Below are 24,195 nucleotides of genomic sequence, written 5' to 3'. Positions count from 1 at the left end.
GAAGGTGCTTCATGTAATCCACAAAAGCAAATGAAGGGCTCCCTGAAAGGATGGCTAAATTTCAGGATTAGGACAAAAAATATATATGATAAACTTGGAGCAAACTGTTGTGCTTGAAAATAAAAAAGTGCACAGAGAATTATTGGGAAGTATCCAAGGGACCAAAAAAGAAGAAAAAAAAAAGACATCTTAAAGAGCTGATCAAATCTGAGGAATTCTGACTATAAGAAGAAATGATGATAGTAGCTCACAATAACTCATTCAATAAAACAGAAAACTGACAATATTTACTGCTTGAAATACATAATGAATAAACTGACATGGATTAAGCAATGGACTATTTACATGGTCTAAGTATCTCACTTCAAAATGCTTATTATTTATAAGGGAAGAAAAGTCTGGCAGAGCCACCCTTATCAAGTGAATAATGTTTAACTTCATCAGTAATGAAACAAATCATGTACTATGTGATAGGACACAAAGAGAACATAACATTACTTCTGTGATATTCCTGGCAAAAATGTATAACCTGCTGAAGTGAATCATGAGGAAGCATCAGACAATCCCAAACTGAGGCTCATTATAGCAAATAAGTGGTGTGAAATCTTCAAAAGTATCAATGTGACAAAAATTAAGAAATGATTAAGGAACTGCTCCAGATTGAAGGAAACTAAGAAGACATGACCACTAAAATACAACATGTGAATTAGAGCTTTTTATTTATTTATTTATTTGTTTTGCTATAATGGGTATTACTGACAGAAGTGTTGAACACTGAGTATCAGATGGTAGTAATATATCATTGTCAATTTCCTGATTGGTTGGTTGTCTTATTGGCTATGTAGGAAAATGTTCCTGTTTTTATGAAATACATTCCAGCATATTAAGAATGATAGGGAACCATGTCAATAACTAACTTTCAAATGGCTCAGGAAATGTTATTTGTATTATACATTTAACTTTTCTCCATGTTTGAGATAGTATTTTGTGAAGAGTACCAAATCATCTGGAATGTACATGAAACCAGTTGTTAAAAGTAGATTTCTGTTTATTTGAGAAAGAGAATAGAGAACACAATAAAACATTATGTAAATGAAATGAATAAATACTGTGTATTTCTATCTTTTTGGCCTGCCCTTTAAAAATTTTATTTATTTATTTATTTATTTATTTATTTATTTTAGAGGAGGGGAGGGGCAGAAAGAGAGACTTAAGCAGACTCCATGCTGAGCATGGAGCCCAACGTGGGGCTCAATCTCACAATCCTGAGATCACACCTGAGCCCAAACCAAGTTGGAGGTTCAACTGGCTATGCCACCAGGCCCCCACCTTCTTTAAAATTGTTATTAATTCATTTCTTTGAAAGAGAGAGAGCACATGTGTAAGTAGGCAGAGGGACAAAGGGAGAGGGAGAGAGAGAATCCCAAGCCGATTCCATGCTAAGCATGGAATTGACTCAGGGCTCAATCAAACAACCCCAAGATCACGACCAGGGCTAAAATCAAGAGTCTGACACCCAACGGACTGAACCACTTGGGCACCCCTTGGCCTGCCTTTTAATCAAAAATGCTTCTGAATTATTTTTTAAAACAAATTTTGACACAGGAAGATGAAGAATATGACCTGAAAGATGCAGGTAGCTAATCCAGGAGCAATAAAAAAGTAATGTACATGATTTCTATCCTTGTGGTCTCCAGGGGTTATTATCACTAGCATTTCAGGTATTTATTAGTTAAATCTGGCTTGTAATACTGAAAATCAATATTAAGTGTATTACAGAAATTTCTACCCACAGAATATTATCATTCCTTTTTGAAAGTGCCTTTGAGAGAGCAGATAGTCCGAGATTATTAATTTGAGATGCTTTCAAGTCAGAATGAACCACTGAATGAATCACTGGACTTTAGTGACTTGAAAGCCCTTGATCTTCAATATAACCTCTTAAGAATATGATGTGCCCAATCGCCAAACTGTGGAAAGAACCAAGGTGCCCTTCAATGGATGAATGGATAAAGAAGATGTGGTCCATGTATACTATGGAGTACTATGCCTCCATCAGAAAGGATGAATACCCAACTTTTGTAGCAACATGGACAGGACTGGAAGAGATGACGCTGAGTGAAATAAGTCAAGCAGAGAGAGACAATTATCATATGGTTTTGCTTATTTGTGGAGTATAAGAATAACACAGAGGACATGCAGAGATGGAGAGGAGAAGAGAGTTGGGGGGAAATTGGAGGGGGAGATAAACCATGAGAGACTGTGGACTCCGAGGAACTAACTGAGGGTTTTGGAGGGGAGGGGAGTGGGAGGTTGGGTGAGCCTGGTGGTGGGTATTGTGGAGGGCACTTATTGCGTGGAGCACTGGGTGTGTTGCATAAACAATGAATTCTGGAACACTGAAAAGAAATTTAAAAAATAAATAAAAATTGAAAAGAAAAAAAAAAGAATGTGATGTGTCATCTACTTTTCTTTTACCCAAGGTTTACTATAACTAATTGCCTAAAAAGATAGTATGAGCATATTTTAAGGTGCTTCTCTACTCACATTTATTACTTGATTTCTTTCATTAGCCTTAAGTAAATAATAAATTCAGTAGAGTTATGATCCGAAGTTCCAACGGCATGATAATGTTCTGTTGGAACTTAATGTACAAGCAAAGCAGAACTCAGTCAATGGAAAAAAATGGTGTAGTGAAGTAGCTGACTACCTCCTAACATTTTAATTCATTGCATTGCATGAAAGGAATGTGTGAAGGGAGGAAAAGTGGGAGGAAGGGCAGCTGAGATGAAATTCCTACAAAAATAAAGCCCCTGGGACGCCTGGGTGGCTCAGTCAGTTAAGCTGATGCCTTGGGCTCAGGTCATAATCCCAGGGTCCTGCGATCCAGTCCCACATCGGGCTCCTTGCTCGGCAGGGAGCCCGCTTTTCTCTCTGCCTGTGCCTGCCACTCTGCCTGCTTGTGCCCTCTTACTCTCTCTGATAAATAAATAAATAAATAATAACATCTTAAAAAGAAAAAAAAGCTGGATGTATGACATCCTTGTCTTAAAAATAAAAAAGAAAGCCACTGACACAATTAATAAATGTAAAATAGATGTTAATCATGGCAAAGATTAATGATAAGGAGGATGATGAAGATATCAGTAAATCCAACTGTAGCCTTTTGATTTTATAGATTACACTAAAATATTCAGACATATGATCTTTTTCTGAAAATAAATAATAAATAGTAAATGCAGAATAAGGACAGAGCAAACTTCAGGCCCACATTCATGTTAACACAGTTAATGGTATCATCAGTAGTTATCTCCTATTAGTCAAAACAGCTAGATCATTTGAATTGTGGCTTTCATTTCCTCTTCAGCCCCCTTACAAAAGCTTCGGACATCCACTTGTCCATGTAAACAAATCCACTCTTCCATATGGCATCCTATTTTTTAAGGCTTTTTCTTAAGAGGCACTTCCTAAAAAGGGATAGTAAAAGTATATCATTTTCCCCTTTTCAGCTTGAACTTTCTTTATTAATGTCCACCATCTTCAAAAATCTAGATGGAAACTAGTCACCCCCTACAAATGAAGCCTGAAATTTCACGTACTCCTTCTGGCTTTAACTCCCCAAAATGATGAAACCTTGAATCTGATTAAGATCTGGAGGCCACCATGTACACTAATGTTCATTAACGCTGTTGTTACCTTCTTCAGTGAAGATATGCTATACCCTTATCATAACATCTGGGTACTCCAACACAGTGTGACTGTGTTAGGACTTCTTGAAATGTTAAAACAAAACAAAACAAAACAAAACAACAACAACAACAAAAAAAAAACCCTTTTTGCTTTCTACCAAAGACAGAGGAAGGAAAACACATATCAAATCTCTTTGTCCCTCTCCCCAGGCTCTCTCTTTTTTCACTTTATGTTACTGAATCACTGGACTCTGACTAAATGTCTATCACATACTTCAAATTCCAATCAAGAGTATTTTAGTGAATAGCCTTTTCAGGTTGTGTTAATCAATGAAATAGAGAATATAAAAATAATGGAGAAAATCAACAAAATCAAGTTGGCTCCTTGAAAGATCAACAATTGATAAATCTTTGGCTGAACTGAACAAGAAAACAAAACAGAAGATTCAAATGATCAAAATCAGGAGTAAAAGATGAGATATCACTATTGGCCTTACAGAAATGAAATGGTTTATGTATAAGGGAATATTATGAATATTACTACTATATGCCAACAAATTAGATAACTTAGACAAAATGGACAGATTTCTAGAAAAACAAATTACTGAAACAAACTCAAGAAAGAAATAGATTGGGATACCTTTCCCACATCAGTTTATGAGCTCAGTATTACCTTGACACAAAAACCAAGCCAAGTCTTTGCAAGAAAACTACAGACCAATATCCCTTATGAATATGAACACAATAGCATTAAACAAAATACTAGCAGACCTAATGCATTCATCCATATGAACGATTAGATACTATGAACAGGTGAGACTTATCCCAGAAATACAGAGTGGTTTAACATCTTTCAATTAGTGTAATATACCATATTAATAGTAAAAAGGAACAAAAACCACATGATCATCTCAATACATGCAATACAGTAATTTGAAAAAATCCAACACCCTTTTATGAAAAAAAAAAAAACACTCAACAAACTAGAAGTGGTAGGAAATTTCCTCAGTGTGGTAAAAAGTATCTACAAAAACCTCACAGTTAATATCATACTTAATGGTGAAAAACTGAATGTTTTCTTCCTGAGATCAGGTAAAAGACAAGGATGTTCCCACTAGCTTCTTTTATTAAACATTGTACTGGAGGAGTTAGCCAAGGAAATTAGGCAAGAAATACAAATAAAAGGCATCAAGTTGTTTAAAAAAAAAATACCTAAAATTATCTGTATTCACAGATGATAAAATTTTACATAGAGAAAATAATTTAAAAACCATTAGAACTTGTTAGAATAAACAAGCTTAGCAATGTTACAGGACACAAGATGAATATAAAAAAACTGTATTTCTATACAGTAGCAATGAACAATTTGAAAATGAAATTAAGAATATAATTTTATTTACAACAAGCATCAAAAGTAACAAAATATTTAGGAATAAATTTAACAAAGGACAAGGCCTGAATGCTAAAAGCTACATTGTTGAGAGAAATCAAAGAAGTTCTAAGTAAACTTATATCCCATGTTCATGGATCAGAAGACTTAATATTGTTAAAATGGCCATACTTTGCAAACTGATCTAGAGATTCAACACCATGTCTATCAAAATCCTAGCTACATTTTTTTGTTTGTTTGTTTTATTTGTTTGTTTTCAAAAATGACAAGCTGATCTTAAAATTCATATGAACATTCAAGAGACCCTGAATAACCTGAATAATCTTGGGGGAAAAAAAAGAACAAAGTTGGAGTACTCACAACTCTTGAGGTTTCAAAACCTGAAAAGCCACAATGATCAAGAGAATCATGTAGTAATGGAATAAAATAGACATAGACATATAAATCAATGGAACAGAATTGAGAGATCAGAAATTAACATATACATTTATGGTCAGTTGACCTTTGCCAAGACAACCAAGACATTTCAATGACGAATGATGTCTTTTCAACAAATGGTGTTGAGATAACTGGATATCTGCATGCAAAAATTTAAGTTGGACATCTTTCTTATACCATACCAGCAAACAAAACAAAACTCAAAATATACCACAGACCTAATGTAAGAGCTAAATTATCAAATCCTCAGAAAAAAACATGAATGTCAGTCTTTATGACAATGGTTTCTTAGATATGACACCTAAAGTACAAGCAACAAAGGGAAAAACACATAAATTGGACTACCTCAAATTAAAAACTTTTGTGCTACAAATTATACTATTAAGAAAAGAGACAATCTACAGGATAAGAGAAAGTATTTGAAGATCATGTATCTGAGAAAAAAACTGATACTCAGAATAAAGAATTTTACAACTAAATAATGAACCCAATTTTTAAAAATGGGCCATGAACTTGTATAGACATTTCTCGAAAGAAGATATACAAAGGGTCAATAAGCACATGAAAAGATGCTCATCGACATTAGTCATTACAGAAATGCAAACTAAAGCCTCCAATAAGATAACACTTCACACACACTGAGATAGCTATAATCTAAAAGGTAGACCATAACAAGTAGATGAAGAAACTCCCACACATTGCTGGTGGGAGTACAAAATGGTACAGTAGCTTTGGAAAAGAGTTTGGCAATTTTCATATGATCTTGGCACCATGCCAAGGTAAATAAAAACACATATCCAGGGACTCCTGGGTGGTTCAGTTGGTTAAGTGTCTGCCTACATCACGGGTCATGATCTCAGGGTCCTGGGATGGAGCCCACAAAGTATTGGGCTCCCTGCTCAGTAGGGAGCATGTTTCTCCCTCTCCCTCTCCACCTGCCCCTCACCCCATTCACACTCTCTCTCTCTCACTCTGCTTTCTCTCCCAATAGATGAGAAAAAAAAATCCACATAAAATTTGTATTTGAATATTAGAGAACTATTCATGATAAGCAGGATGTGGAAAAAACCCAACTGTCTATCAGGTGATGAATGGATAAACAAACTGTGTTATATACACACAAAGGAACATTATCCACCAATACAAGGAATCAATTTCTGATACATGTAACAGATGAGCCTTGAAAATATTATGCTAAGCAAATGATACCAATCACAAAAAAAACCATCTACTATACTATCCCATCTATATGAACTGTCCGGATTAGGCAAATTCATAGAGACAGAAAGTAGATATAACGCCTAGGGCTGGGGCAGGTATGGGGAGTACTTATAATAGGCACAGGGTAATGGGGTGATGAAAATGTTCTAAATTTAGATTTTGGTGGTAGTTGCACAACTCTTAATATGCTAAAACTATTGAATTGTATACTTTAAATGGGTGAATTTTATGACATATTTAATAGTGATGTTAAAAACGTTCCTATTTTATAAATTCCTTAATATTTAAATTCTCATTCCTCTTAGGCCTGAAAAGAGACTATCCTCCAAAACAATTTTTAAAAATTATTTTGGTATGAGAAAAATTTAAAGGTAATATTCTGGCATATTCAGTTTGCAAAGTATAACAACTTTGGATTATGTATTTTTCTTCAAACATCTTTATGTCTGATGAATTTTTCAGTTTTTGCTAGTTCAGTAGGCGGGATTTGGCAATGCAAATATATCATTGGTGAGAGTTATGGAAATGACTACTTTGAAATATAGCAAAAAACATATACTTTTTCAGGATGCTATTCAGAATCAAATTCATTTTCATGCATAAATATCTTCCTCATAGCTTCCATATACAGCTACTTTTTTTTTGTTCAGACCAACAAAAATGAACCAACTGATCTGTCTACATTTTAAAATTATAGGATATTTTTTATAAAAATTCAAGTTTTTTGACAACATATAATGAAAGCTCTATTTATATGCCATAATTAATATAGTTATGACAGTCTTGTAGCTCCAGTAAAGCATGTGGATACAAGAGTATTTTTCCCCTTTTCTTAACTGCTAATCATTTAAGCAAGTAAAATGAATGAGAAAATTAAGATAGAAGAGAAGATATCATGATAAAAGTGTCAAGTTCAAGGCTTGATTCCTTATTCACAGAAATGACTACAAGTGAAGATGCAAATGAAAATTTGTGTATCTTTTGAAAACACTTAAAATTGCATGGCTAAACATAAAAGAAAATGATGGATGAAAGAATGTGTGATGAGGAAGAGATCAGTAAAAGTACTGGATATTGATAAAGAAATAGAATTGAAAGGTTAAGTTGTGCAGATAAAGGACTGTAAGCTTTAAGAATGGATTTCATACAATTTAGAAGTATGCTGATCAGATTTCTTAGCCAAATATCCACAGTCTTCTATGGCTTAATCCTTCCTCACCTCTTCAACTTTATCTCCTTCTTCCTCTATCCTAAAAGTAACAAGGATCTTAACGACAATGTGGACCACAACAACCACCTGCAATTAGAGAGTATCTTCCATGTGCCAGAAATTAGCAAGACTCATAAAAGGCCATATTTTATTCAATCCTTATAAAGAAGGAAAAAAACCTCTGTGGTAACCACTATTATTCTTTTCTCAAATGAGTAAAAAATCAGGTTTTGAAAGGTTAAGTGACTTGATCTAAGTTATACACACAGTAAATGTCAGAGCTAAGTTCAAGTCCAGCTTTTCTGACACCAAAGTCTGTGGCTTCTGGGACTCTCCAAGTATCTGGAACTATTTACAGTTCCTTGAACAAGCCCCATTATTTCATTCCTTGCACAAACTTTCATTCTGCCTATAATGTTCCTTCTTATTTTTCCCCTGGTAGACTCTAAGACTTTCATCCTTCAAGACCAAATCTCTTGTGTGTTCTCCTCTGTTAAGCTTTTCCTTACACAACCAAACAGAATTGATGACAGTCTCCTTTTTACTCCCCTTGGTCCTAGTCCAAACTGCTAATCTGCATTTACCCCACTGTAATGCAATCATTTATACACATATCTGACTGGAACACAACAAGCATACAAAACATTCAGTCAAAAGAATGAAGGGGTAAATGAATGAACACCTTGCAACCATAAAATATCATGCTACTGTGACCAGAAACACAACATTACCATAGCACTCAATAAAAATTTGCTAATTTTTATTTAACAATAAGATTTTAGGCCAGATGATAATTATTTCACAAAAGTAATCACAGAAAAGGGTCACAGAGGGATTCAATCACATTAGTAGGGAGTTAACCTATTAGGACAATTTTCTGTGTCTGTGTTTTATAACAAATATTCCCTCTATCACATTGTCTGACCTCTTCCCTCTTCTTAGTTTACCGTCAATTGTTGACTAAGAACCACAGATTAAAGGCAAGAACATTGTAAAATGGAGGAAATAAAACATAACAACCTCTTATAAATTTGTGCATAGTAAAAATAGTAGTTTTAAGTTTGAGACAGACCTTGCCCACTTGCGATTAAGGCATGTGTGAGCTGGCCAAAAAGGAGACTTCTAAGGAAAAAAAAAAAAATCCCAAGGATAGAAAGGGGTCAGACTTGGACACATGACAGTTACTTCAACTACAATGTTCAATATTCAGAAAAGAGGGTCAATTATGACAACAGAACACTAGCACTCAGATTGATCTCAACAGATTAACCCCCTGTTGTCTCATATGTGAGCGCTAGAGAGAGTGAGGTTGTATTATTTCTTTCCTTCCACATGCTTGTGTTTAGTTTGATTTTTTCCCCCCTAGTTTCTTATGTGGAAGGTAAGGTTATTAGTTTTTGAGGTGGGTTTTTTTAAAGATTTTATTTATTTATTTAGAGATAGAGTGAGCACAAGGACAGGAGGTGGTGGTGGTTAGAAGGGAGGGGCAGAAGGAGAGGGAGAAGCAGGCTCTAGGCTGAGCAGTGAATCGGACTTGGAGCTTGATCCCAGGATCCTGGGATCATGACCTGAGCTGAAAGCAGATGCTGAACCAACAGAGCCACCCAGGCATTCCAGGAGATTTTTATTTTTTTTAAACATAGGTGTTTATAGCAATAAATTTCTCTCTGAGCCCTGTTTCCCTCAATCCTATAAATTGTGATATATTATCTTTTTGTTTTCATTTATCTCAGGGTATTTCCTAATTTCCCTGGTGATCTCCTTTTTGACCTACTGGTTATGTAAGAGTATGTTAATTTCCAAAAATTTCTGCATTTACCTAATTTCCTTTTACTATTGATTTCTAATTTTACTCCATTATAGTTGTACAGCACACTTTATATATATATATTCCCTTTAAATTTAATAAGGCTTCTTCTATGGCCCTACTTGGCAACAGTCAATTGAGAACTTACCTAAATGAAAATCAAGTTTAAAAAAAAGATTGTTTCAAAATTTAAAGCAACATAGCAACATTATTTATAACATTGTTAAGTACTATTGTTGCCTCTGATAACCTTGAATATGTTTGTATTTTAAAAAGAAATTATGACTTAAATCTGTAAGTACCTATCCTTTATAAAGTTTATGTTCAGATATATCAACTTGCTCTTAACAATTAATGTTGCCTACATTTTCCCCGAAATACTCTCACTTCATCTGGAGCAGGCAGTAAACATTAATTTATTCGTTGTTTTTAAAAATGATAAGGGATGGGACGCCTGGGTGGCTCAGTTGGTTAGGCAGCTGCCTTCGGCTCAGGTCATGATCCCAGCGTCCTGGGATAGAGTCCCACATCGGGCTCCTTGCTCATCAGGGAGCCTGCTTCTCCCTCTGCCTCTGCCTGCCATTCTGTCTGCCTGTGCTTGCTCTCTCTCCCTCTCTCTCTAACAAATAAATAAATAAAATCTTTGAGAAAAAAAAATAAAAATAAAATAAAAATGATAAGGGATTTCTTCCCAATTTCTTCTGCATGACATTAAACTTTTTCAAAGATTAACAGTGGGACCCCCTGGGGACTTCTTGCAGATCCCAAGCCAGCCTTCCAGAAGCGTTGGCAGTAAGGAAGTAAGGGGCATGCCCCGCCTAAAGGAAGAAGGTCCCACAGATTCCAGTACTGGCTTGAATTTTTAAATCTCACTTGCAAGCTCCTTATATGTGTAGTTTGGACACAGCTGACACAAATGTGCAGGTTAAATATAACCAAAGCTATAAAACAAACAAACAAAAAAAAAAACACACACACAAAAAAAAGACTAATAGCAACGAAAATGTGAGAACAGTATTGAACGCTCTGTGATCTAGTGGTAGGCTAAAATTAGCTATAATCACATGTGTAGCTCCCTCTACCTATAACCTTCTAGATAGCAGTGCTCTGCTTAGCATTTAATGTATATATTTTTCTATTACTCCATTTAATGTATATCATTTAATGTCTATCTTTTTATCATTTAACGTATATCTAGATATACAGATATATTATATCTGTATATCTATATATCCGTTACTTTTTCACAAAGTCAGCATCATGCTGAAACCAACCATGGGATATCTAGAATAGCAGAGGTTTTTCCTCCCACCAGGAACCATTCAAGTTGTAACTCTAGTCAAATGTCACAATTTGAAACAAACTATAACAATGTTTAAGGTTTGCCCAAAGAGAAGGAAAATACTACAAGCCATAAACAACAGGTGACTAGCAAGTCAGGAGGATAAAAAATATCTAAAATAAAGGACAATAAAAAAGCAAGATGGTATCTGTTTTAGAACAGAAAGACTAAAAACAACTACACAGCACAAATTTAGTAACTCCTATGGAAAAGATAAGGGGTACAGGGGATTGAAATCATACAAAAGCAACCTATGCCTGAAGAGACATATTTTATTCTAGCATATATTAATAGTTTTTATTAATACACTATTTTATGTACAGTGCTAACAACTGTAAAATATATTCTTAGGTCATACATTTCCAAACTTACTGTAGCTTGTTGATTGTTCATATACTACACATCTATTTGATTATTACTAATATATTTCATTCTTTTTTTTCCATTTCTAACCATTTTTCTCCTTTCTAGAAATCCTTTGACTATCTTGGTGTTCAGTCAGGGTGTTAAAATCTACTTCATCTTTCCTCTCAATTTACTTGCACATTCTTCATTGATTCTCTAAATTCTTATACCTGATTCAGCAATTTTTATACTTCACACTATTATCAAACTTTTGCTAGATAAGTAAATACTCAAAACACATTATATTCTTTAAGGAAATAAACACTGAGAAGCATGCATTTTATTTATAAATATTTTTGTACACCATATTAACAGGAAAAGAGATGGTACATAATTAACATGACAGGATACAGATACACCAATCTTAGTTTCAGAAAGGTTAATGAATATTCAAAATATATACAAGTGTTATAACAACTATCCATTAGTTCTGTCAAAATTTATTTTAAAAAAATGCATAGTGTTTATCTTCTTATTATAGCCTTCTATGATCACTGGCTAAAGTAAGCTAAAGCTGACATATTCAGCTAAACTTTAAAGAGAAAGATAAGAATTCTGTGTTTTAATGGGGAAATGAAGGTCGGATTATAAGTAAAAGCTTAAAGCAAATACGTGGGACTAGAAATAACTTTGCTGATATAGAAAACAACAGAAGGGCAATATGGTAAGTTTAGGGTATGATATTATGTAAGCATAAGAGAAGAGTTTTTAAAAGCAGACAACTAGTATAATTAGTAGTTAAAGTCAATTTCAGTTGTTATTTTGTCACTGAAGATTTCTCTAGAGGGAAGATACAGGTTCACAATAGCTACTTAGGAGAATAAATGCCCAGACTGGGAATTTTTTAAGTTCCCCTGTTCATTTTCATGCAGCCATGGTTGAATCTTATTCAACCATGCTTTATTGGAAAGGAGAGACAGAGAAACACACACATTCTCTCTCTTTCTCTCTCTTAATCTCCCTCTCTCTCTCTCTCTCTCTCTCTCTCTCTCACACACACACACACACACACACACACAGATATATAATTTTCTCAAAGCCCCTTATCCCTCTCTGGCAATGAACATACCAAAGTACCAAAGTCCTTTTTATTTCTGCTCTAGGAAAGATTAGCTGAGGTTCTCTTCACTCTGATAGACTTGGAAAAATCAAGTGGGAAAGCAAGGGAGAGTATGAGACAGAAAAACAAAGGGAAAGAGACAAATTGTCACTGTCTTGCTGCATATATTTCTGTGTATTCTATTAATTTCACATTCTGTGGTTTAACAGGATAAGAATCAGAATACTAAAAGGTTCCACAAGCTGTGAATATGTTGTGTTTGCTTTCTCTTAAATACTTATACATTTCTTCCTCAAATGTGATCTCATAAAGTTTACATATCCTTCTTTTCCTGTCACTAATCTACATTTTGTCAACTTGTGTACCTTTTCAAAATCCAAAATGTTCTCAGCCATGTACTTTTCAAAAACTACTTTGGGCTACCTGTTGTGAGTTTAACTATTTTGCCCTGAACAGTTTATCAATAAATAGCACCTTTTTTCCTTCAGGACTTTAATATGCAAAGTAGAGAAAAAAAAAGTTTCTTCTGCCTCCCGATTCTCAGCTATAGAATCCTCTCATTTTAGCTAGATATTTAATTCTACCTTCTAGTCTCATATTTTTAGTACAGTAATCATAAAGGCCACCATTATAATTCACTTCCTATAATTGAATGTTTCAATTTAGTATTTCTAATCTCTAAATTTTCAAAGAAAGAAACAGAGTTTCACTAGAAAATAATTCATCAGTATCAAAGGATATCAGTTCAGCTAGCAGTCTCCATGGAGCTTTGAAATTATAGAAGCCAGCTCATGACTATTTTCTTACCTCTTAAATGTGTTTTCTTCAAATGTTGGCTATGATCTCTTTTCTCTGATTTCATGCTGACTGTCCCTAATTGAATTATAAGTGGCTGGGTCTTTTCCCAGAGTATCCTTTGATTAGCAATTACACTTGTGTTTTTCCTCAATTCTCAAAATTAATTTGTTGACTGGAGTTTTCCCAAAAAAATACTTCAGCGACTCTCAATTACAGGTATTATAGTTGATAATAATAGTTGTTTTCAAAGATATAAATATTTGTGGATCTTTAAACACTTTTTTCCAACCTTCAAATCTGTTTTCAAATCACTTTTTTTTTTAAAGATTTTATTTATGTATTTGACAGAGAGAGATCACAAGCAGACAGAGAGGCAGGCAGAGAGAGACGAGGAAGCAGGCTCCCCGCTGAGCAGAGAGCCCGATGCGGGGCTCGATCTTAGGACCCTGAGATCATGACCTGAGCCGAAGGCAGCGGCTTAACCCACTGAGCCATCCAGGCGCCTCTCAAATCACTTTTATACCCAATCTCTGTTGAAATTAGTTAGTGAAGAGTGTAAGGAATCAGGCATCAGGCAGTCTCATATTTGAATACTGCATCTTGCCCCCTAAATAGCTATTGTTATCTTTGGAAAGTTGTACGACTTCTTTGAAAGTAATGGCAACTTCCTCAATCTTATTTCACAGTCACTGATAAAGTCTTAAGGAAAATACACAGGTTAAAGCATTTTGTAAGCCACAAAATACTGTATAAATAGTATGCATTTTATTATTAACTCTATCGTTGGCACAGATCTTTCCTTCAAGACCAAAGGTAGTTAGAACATTCTACAATTTTGAAAAGTGTTTTTGAAAAACTGCTCTGACCCCAGTGCCCCTTCAAAAACTTTTCCTCATTAACTTGAACTCATGGTCAAAATCCCACCATCAGAGGCCATTATCTGATTAAAATATGTCTGTCTCTAGAGTGATGACGTATATTCAGTGATAGTGCTGTTTCGAAGTTAAATATATGAGTACTGGGCCAATAATGCCTGGATTTAAATCCCCGCTCTATCATTTATCAGCTTTATGGCCTTGAGCAAATTTGTTAACTCCCTGTATCTTAATTTCTTTATGTCCAAAATGGGAATAATTATTGTATGTACCTCATAGGGTTGCTATAACAATTAAATGAATTAATGCACATTAAGTGTTTAGAACACAGCCTGGCACATAGTGGAAATTAAATAAATGTTATAACTAACTTCGTTATTGTTGTTATCATTTTTAGTTCACCCATCTTCCTTATATTAGCTGTTGCTTTTTTCCTAACTGCTGCCCACATAGTTTGTCCTGTTCTCCCACTACTATTATATTTGAATGTCATTATTTCCAGAAGACAGTCCCTGACTTTTCACCTCCCCTGAAGTGAATACAAGAGACATGTAGAATGAAAGAGGAGAGATGGATGGGCACCAAAGAAAGATTTCTTTTCCATAATTTTACTTAAAAATTGCCCTACCTATGGGAAATATAAAATGCCTGAGAAAAGCACAGTACATCTCTTTCCTTTGCCTACTCCCAACCCAATGTGACATTAAGAACAGGGAACGAAGGATTATTTTTGTCTATGAAATTATTCTCTGCTGCCAGTGGGTTGTATCAAAGCTAAAACTTCAGTGGACAAAATTAAACAGATAAGGAAGTTTTATTCAAGGTGCTATGGATGAATTGTGTCTTTCCCCAAATTTATGTTGAGGCTCTAATCCCCAGTATAATGGTATATGGTGATGAGTTCTTTGGAAGGCAATTAGGCATAAATACGGTTAAGAGAATGGGATGTGAATGATATTCGTGCCCTTAAAAGAAGAAACATCAGAGAACTTACTTGGCCTCTCCCCTCCACCCACCCTCCTCGCCCACGTAGGGACACTGAGAAAGAAACTATCTGCAAGCCAGGACAAGACCTCTCATGCAAACCCGACCTTGCTAACACCCTGGTCTTAGACTTCCAGTCTCCATACCTTGAGAAACAAAGTTCTACTGTATAAGCCATTCCATCTCTGGTATTTTCTTATGGTGACACATGCTGATTAAAACACATGGCTACTGCAATAGCAAAGAGAGGCCAGAACTCAGACTAAGTTTAACTCCACTAACACAAAAGATGAGAAGGATCTTAAGTGCTAGAGTAGCTAGTGGAAAAGTAACTGGAGGATGCTGGGGTGGGATGGGAATCACATTCAGTTATTCCGGAGTTTGCAAATGGTTTTCTCTGTGATTTGGTCATCTGTGTTTTCTAATTGGCTCCCACGGAAGTTAGACTGGGAAACAGGGCACTTACTTATCTTCCTTGATGATTACACTTCAAACGAGTGGCTCCCAGGTCCTGGAGAAAGACATTCCTGGGTTGTAAAATTAGCCTAACTCTTAAGAAGATTTGCATATATCTAAAATGGCCAGAGAAAGAATTTACTGTACCAAGTTTTCTAAAGTAAATGCTCTAGTAAAAGGAGGTCAGGGCCTGTCAAAGTTCAGTCAAGTGAGGAGAATATGAAGGTATTCTCAGTCAGTTACTGTTGTCATCCCCTAGCCATCTATCTGCTCAGAGAGAAAGAGAGAGAGAGAGAGAGCATGCAAGCTGGGGCAGAGGCAGAGAGAGAGGGAGAAGCAGACTCCCTACTGAGCAGGGAGCCCAATGACCCTGAGATCATGACCTGAGCCAAAAAGACACAACTAACTGAGCCACCCAGGTGTCCCTGTGTCATCCTAATTTTATTCACTACCTCAACTTGTCTTATCATATTGGGATTTCACAACTTTAGTTCTATTCCAATTTTGATTCCAGAGTCTTCCTGCACAGAGGAGTTCCCAAGCATAGCAATTAACTGAAATTTAAGATCAGGGACTTAACAACAGTAATATGAAAGTAATAAAATAACATGCCTGTGTTTGCATGGTTCTGTGTAGGTATTTGGGTATAATAAACAATTTACCACTGGAAAGAAAAAAAAAGTTCATAAACAGAAATTAACAGTTTTTTTGACAGTCTGTCCTATTGATATCTTGTTAATATTTATTACATCAAGTAAGGAAAGATCCTTTATTTCATGGATCAATTTTTTAAAGTAAGTTAAGTTTACTAAACAGATAAGTCTGTGGCTCTGATTCTTATTTGAGAAATTGTTTCTTTTTTATGTTCAAATCAAGAACACTAGTACCTTTGTTCATACTTATCAGCTTTTTCAAATAAGCTGGTAACAAATAGAACAAATATCCATGCCTTATGCTTTTGTAAAAGTCAACTAAATCTTTCTTGATTTTTGTAAAATCATATAGAAACTAGTGCATCAAGTTCAGAAGCAAACAGCAATTGAGGACTAAGCCAGCTCTGAATATGAATAAAGAAGCTTTTGAAAAATCCTAGAAATTAACATTAATTCTATATATAGAGAAACAACCTTTCACAAGGTGACCTTTTTCCTTAAAAGCACATGTTGAGTTCATTCAAGTGATGTATTGCCAGAAAATCTAAACATTATTAATTTTATTTGCCTGTAAAGGAAACAGAAGGCATGCTGACTTTAAAATCGTCAATAAGAAGCAATGTTACCAAGGTTAAGATATCTACCTTACATGCCCATGTTAAAATCTATGAATGGAGGAAAGCCTACATTATTTAAGTATAAAAGTAGTAAAGCAAAGTCAAAACCTCCATAAGAAATCAAAAAGGAAGAAAGTTTAGTGAAAAAAATGCTGAAATTGAATACAGACAATAACTCTAAAGTGGTAAAGATGTAAATTACTTTCATTTTTAAGACACTGTAAAGGTTATTTTATTTTCTAATTTAAAAAATCCTTTTTCCTCCTCCCTATTTGAGGACACACTGGTGAGGGAACAAGTGTACTGTGGGGCAACATTCATTTGCAATAATCAGAATCTCCTAAAACAAACTAAGAGGAGGAAAAACTTATTAGCAAGTTGTCTTTCATGGTATTGCTTTATTTATTCCAATAAAGTGAAAGGGAAGACAAAAGAAATCCACAACTGATGTTCTTTAGGCTCAGAGGAAAAGGACATCAAACCCACACCAGAGGGGAAACATTGCTCCCACCTTCTGGCAATAATACACCCAAATTCCCTTCACACCACAACTTATTCTGAACATTATCCCTCACTCTACTTATACTGAAATGCAGAGTCATCTTAAAGACCATGTGACTTCCTAAATTCTGCTTATTCAAAAACAAATTTATATTGCTTCTCTTCATCTTTAAAAACAAGCTGTTCCTTAGGGGCACCTGAGTGGCTCAGTGGTTTAAGCCTCTGCCTTCGGCTCAGGTCATGATCCCGGGGCCCTGGGATCCAGCCGGCTCTCTGCTCAGCAGGGAGCCTGTTTCCCTTCTCTCTCTCTGCCTGCCTCTTTGCCTGCTTCTGATCTCTCTCTGTCAAATAAATAAATAAAAATCTTTAAAAAAAAATAAATAAAAATAAAAATAAAACAAGTTGTTCCTTATTTTAAGATAAATGAATATCTATTGTAGATTCAGATTCATGAAAGAGAGAAAACGGAAGTATTCATTTATGGTCCTACAGGTTCTACAAGGTTCAAAGCCAATCTTGTTTCAGTCCAAACAATGGATAACAGAAAGCAAACTGTCATTAATTTATTTTGGCTGGATTGATGAGTGGAAATAAAAAGCAACTGTATTAGGAAAAAAGGTGGGGGTAGGAAAACAAAAAGATTTAGCAGATAGATAGAAATGTTCTTACAAAGTTCTTCTCTACATGAAAACCTAAACTCTTGATCTTTGGAGAGCTAATCCAAACTAAACTCTACTTCATTTGTATATAAATGCCTGGAATAAACCCTCGAACTTCATCCTTATCTAAATAGGATTAGGAAGGAATACTTATTGTCCTCAGGGAGGAAACAGAAAAAGAATGTTATCAGTGTAACTTCACTCTATTAGCGTAAACATGTCAGGAAACACAGTATGTTAGTGTTCAAACCTTGCTAATTACTGGAATTATCTTGTTATCCGGGTACCACAACAGGTAGTGGGTAAATTACAGTTGACATATCCTTAAAGACTGTAGATTAAGGAATAAACACTAGGAAAAAATGGATCTCTGCTGATTGCCATCAAAAATCCTCAATGTAGTTAAGAAATGGCTTACAAAGCTTCCCTGAAAATATAGATCATTTGTCAGTCGTTATTGTAAAGTGATGATAGTATTGTGTAGTGAAGTATTTAGCACCCAATAGTGTTTTTTTTTACAGCTTTTTATACCTTGGCAGTCGTCGGAAATGAGAATGAGAATTAGTGCTATAAGAGAGACTCTTAACTCCTTCAGGAAAATGCTATCTTATTCTGAAATATTTTTCACTGACTAGCACATATCCAACAATAAATACTAGAGATCAACAATTCTGTGACAAAATTTCATATCTAAAAATCTAAGACCTGGACCAACTCCTGCTGGTTTCTTTTCAAGACCCACAACAAAGTAAAAGAAGTCACAGAAGTATACTAAGATACTTACTTTCAAAGCATTTGTATCCCAAGCAATATTGTATTTGTTTTTCAAATACTGACATGTGAACCTTTAAAAACTGAATAAATAAAGTTTCTTTCTTAAGTCTGATTGTACCAAAGTTTATCCTTTGGTAAAAAAGCTCTCATTTTTTACAAATAGAGAATTTGTTAAGGGGAAAAAATGGATTAAGTTCTTTTATATAATTCTTTGAATATTTCTTTAATAATTTTACACATGTATAATGAAACTTTAAATTTTATAAATTTAATTCTCAGAGCTATAACATATCTTCCAATATTATCTGACAGCTAACACCCTTGATTTTTTTTCATGCGGTAACCTAGTTTTGCAGGTTGAAATGTACCTCCTCCTCAAACATAACTGAACCATAGGGTCAAAGGATCAAATATTTAAGTATACACACATGGGTACATTCAGACCTTCTTAGAAAAGACGAAATGCCAATTCCAAACAGGACACAAGGCCCTCCATCTTTGAACTGAGTCTAAATATCAATGTTTTAAAGTGGCTTAAGTTAAATAACAGAATCAACCCTAATCAACACCTGTATAAGTGTTCCTTTCAACTAAGGATTCCCATTAACTCATGAAAGATATTTCAATGAATATTCCACATTTCACCTGGTTCATAAACACTGGAATTATATTCACTATAAAGAGACATGGCAGTTATTTCTCAAGGCCTAAAATTATTTAAAAAAATTCTATTTTTTTAATGTTAATCTTTTGAGAATTGCCCAAATTAAATAGATTTTAAATTTCACTATTTTCAAAATTAATATTTAGCCTTGGGGGAAAAAGCACAAACAAAACAGCCTGCCTCTGATATAGACATGATACTGAGAGTCAGAATCTACAAATAACACATTAAATAATTTTGTTCGATAAAAGGTGGAAAACTTCCCAAATCATGTTATAAAATTAATATAGCTTTGATACCCAAACTTGGCAAATATAACACAAGAAAGAAAACTGTGTGATAATTTTATTAAAAAATAGAAACACAAGTGCTTGATAAAATATAACACAAATCTCATCTGGAAGTTTACTGAGAAGATAACATACCATAATGCAATATAAGAGATTTAAAAATGTAGGTAGATGCCTCAATATTAGGAAATCAATTCAAAGAACATATGTTATCAAGAGTCCAAAAATTTAGGGGTACCTGGGTGGCTCAGTGGCTTAAAGCTTCTGCCTTTGGCTCAGGTCATGATCCCAGGGTCCTGGAATCTAGCCCCACACCAGGCTCTCTGCTCAGCAGGGAGCCTGCTTCCCTTCCTCTCTCTCTGCCTGTCTCTCTGCCTACTTGTGATCTCTCTCTGTCAAATAAATAAATAAAATCTTAAAAAAAAAAGAGAGTTCCAAAATTAAAAAAATAAGTAATTATCTCAATAAATGTTATCAAATAAATACATTTTTCCATAAATTGTTAAGGCTTAATACCAATCCTGGTTATTTTTAAAAATCCTTAATAGGATAGAAAAAAGAAAAAAAAATCTTTAAAATTATTATGATATATATATATTTGACCAAAATCTAGTAGCAGTCTTAACAAAAAATATAAAAGTAATTGTAACAAATACAACAAAGCAAGGATGCTATCACCACTATGCTGAAAATACAATAGCCAAAGCAATACAAAGAAAAGGGGGAGATGTGGGACACCGAGTGCTCAGTTAAGTGTCTGACTCTTGATTTTGGCTCAGGTCATGATCTCAGGGTAGTGAGATCCAGCCCTGCCCTGGGCTCCATTCTGAGTGGGAAGCCTACCTACGATTCTCTCTCCCTCTTTCTCTGCCTCTTCCCCACAAACCTTCATGCACACATACTCTCCTTCACTCTCTCAAAAAAAAGAAAAGGAGGCAAGGGGGAGATGTGACAGAAGCTATAATTATCCAAAGAGAAAGAAGACAAAACTCTCATTATATGCACATGATATTATTGTTAACTTAAAAAATCTCACAAAATGATTAAATAAACTGGTACAACATATAACAGTTTAATATGTTTATTTTTTTAAACATAGGAATCATAAACCTTAAGGAGTCCTTTAGAATAGATGTTAAAAAATCAATCACAAAATAATAACAAAATAATAACACCTAAAATTATTACAGGTAACACTTCACAAAAAAAAGAAAAATTTAATCAGAAACCATAAAAGAAAAAATAGAGAAATACTATTTCTGAATAGAAGCGCAGATTATTTTAAGACTGTAATTCTCATCAAAATAATTTATAGAGAATTTAAGAGGTATTTCATTTAACAAAAACTAAGCTTATGTGGTATATATAGCAGAATGACCAGAATATTTTTGAAACCGAAAACTGATGTTTGGCTTCTGTATTTCAAATGACTAAAAACTAATTTTAAACATGAATAAGAAAAAAATGCCTGCTACTACTATTAACCAACATTCCCTTGTCCCTCCTCTCCAACGCAGGAAGATAAGAACAAAAAGTGAGAAAATAAACATTGGAAATAAAGAATAAAATATTTGTTTGTAGATGTTACGATTGTTTAGCCATAAAAATCCAAAGAATCATCTGGAAAACTATTATAACTAGTAAGATTGTTTAGTATGCCAGTAAGACACAAGTTGACAGAGAAAGTTTAACAGTTTCCTGTATACAAAAGAATAACAGATAAAATAAACATATAATGAGGAAAAAAAACACAAAAGCAAAGAAAACTCACAAATAATGAAAAATAATCCTTTCATGATAAGGGAAAACAGTAACATTTTCTGCTAGAAGTGAATTATTTCATAAAACTCAATTAAATAAAAGAGTATTTTACAAACTAGGAATGGAAAAATAAATAATGAAATAAAATAATGATTTCAGAAATAAATCCACATTTTAGGAGAATATATTATATAAAAAGATGAAATTTCAAATCAATGTGAGAGTACATAATTAATAAATAGTATTGGGTTATTTAGAAAAAAATAAAGTAGAGCTTTACTTCATATTATGCAGCCAAGGAAATTATAGCCATATCAAAAATTTCAATGTAGAACATTTATAAAATACTGGAAAAACTATAGAAAAATATTTGTATAATCTTACATAGGGAAAGATCCAAAACCCAGGGATAACACAAAAAAAATGAAAAAATGAGCAGATTTGATAATATTTTAAACACCTATATGATAAAATATACTATAAATAAAGTTAAAAGGCAAGCAATATTCAAGGACAGTTTGGCAAACTATAGCCCATGGACTGGCTGCCAGTTTATGTAAATAAAGTTTTATTGGAATACAGCCACACCAGACCATTTACATTTTATCTCTGGTTGCTGTCCTACCACACAGGCAGACTTGAGTACTTGTGACCAGGCCCACACAGCCTACAATTCCTAAAATACTGGCCACCCCTGGTCTAGGAAAAAATATTTGTAATGTACCTACCAGACAAGAGATTTTTACTCAAAATGACCACCAAAATGAGCTGTCCACCTCACAAAGCTGAGTTTACTAATTATAGCACCAAAGGAAAATACTACTTTGAAAGAATCTTAGTAATATCAGAAGCTGGCATGAAGGGAGGATATTTACAAGGTTTTGAAGTCTGGTTTCTAGTGATTAAAGGCAAGTTTTCAATGAAGAGATCTGATTGTAATTGAAAAAAATAATGATAAAATAAAAATCTTATTAAAGTATAATAGGCATAAATAAACTACATTTTAACATAATAAAGAAAGAGAAGGAAGAGAGAGGGAGAAAGAGAAGGGGACAATGAGATCAGTTAGAAGGATAAAAATAATCTAATAGAAATATAAGCAATGCACAGAAAAAATTCAAATATCCAATTAACATATGAATATACTCATTATTAGTAATTACTTGCTGTAGTCTCTAATTTTTTTTATTATGTTTCCTAAATCTATTTGCTCTCAGGCTAAGACCACATTGCTATATTTACGTCAGCTTTTAAATCATTTATTTTTAATTTTTTATTATTTTGTTATTTATTATTTATTTTATTGGTTTTTTTAAAGTTGGTTTTTTTTTTTTTTTTATTTGAGAGAGAGAGAAAGCACGCATGAGGGGGTAGGGGCACAGAGAGAAGGAGAGAAAGAGAGAACCTTAAGCAAGCTCCATGCCCAGGCTCACAATCCTGGGCCAAATTAAGAGTTGACTGCTCATGAAATGATCCATCCCGGTGCCCCATTAAATTATTTATTTAATACAAGGTAAAATAAATTCCCTTTCATTATTTTTCCTTTAGAAAAGCTTTGGTTATTTTTCTTATATATTTTGTAAACAAGGTTTACTATTTTTTTTTTTTCTTTTTTTTGTTTTTTTTTTTTTAATTTTTTTATTTTTTCAGCATAACAGTATTCATTATTTTGCACCACACCCAGTGCTCCATGCAATCCGTGCCCTCTACAATACCCACCAACTGGTGCCCCCAACCTCCCACCCCCCACCCCTTCAAAATTCTCAGATCGTTTTTCAGAGTCCATAGTCTCTCATGGTTCACCTCCCCTTCCAATTTCCCTCAACTCCCTTCTCCTCTCCATCTCCCCTTGTCCTCCATGCTATTTGTTATGCTCCACAAATAAGTGAAACCATATGATAATTGACTCTCTCTGCTTGACTTATTTCACTCAGCATAATCTCTTCCAGTCCCGTCCATGTTGCTACAAAACTTGGGGATTCATCCTTTCTTTTTTTTTTTTTTTACAGCTTTATAAACATATATTTTATCCCTAGGGGGACAGGTCTGCGAATCGCCCAGGTTTACACACTTCACAACACTCACCATAGCACATACCTCCCTGATATCCATAACCCCACCCCCTCTCCCAACCCCCTCCCCCCCATCAACCCTCAGTTTGTTTTGTGAGATTAAGAGTCACTTATGGTTTGTCTCCCTCCCAATCCCATCTTCTTTCATTTACTCTTCTCCTACCCCCTTAAACCCCATGTTGCATCTCCTCTCCTCATATCAGGGAGATCATATGATAGTTGTCTTTCTCCGATTGACTTATTTCGCTAAGCATGATACCCTCTAGTTCCATCCACGTCGTCGCAAATGGCAAGATTTCATTTCTTTTGATGGCTGCATAGTATTCCATTGTGTATATATACCACATCTTCTTTATCCATTCGTCTGTAGATGGACATCTAGGTTCTTTCCATAGTTTGGCTATTGTAGACATTGCTGCTATAAACATTCGGGTGCATGTGCCCCTTCGGATCACTATGTTTGTATCTTTAGGGTAAATACCCAGCAGTGCAATTGCAGGGTCATAGGGTAGTTCTATTTCAACATTTG

This window comes from Lutra lutra, chromosome 3 (genome assembly GCF_902655055.1).
Source record: "Lutra lutra chromosome 3, mLutLut1.2, whole genome shotgun sequence".
Lineage (NCBI taxonomy): Eukaryota > Metazoa > Chordata > Mammalia > Carnivora > Mustelidae > Lutra > Lutra lutra.
This window is presented reverse-complemented; position numbering follows the sequence as displayed.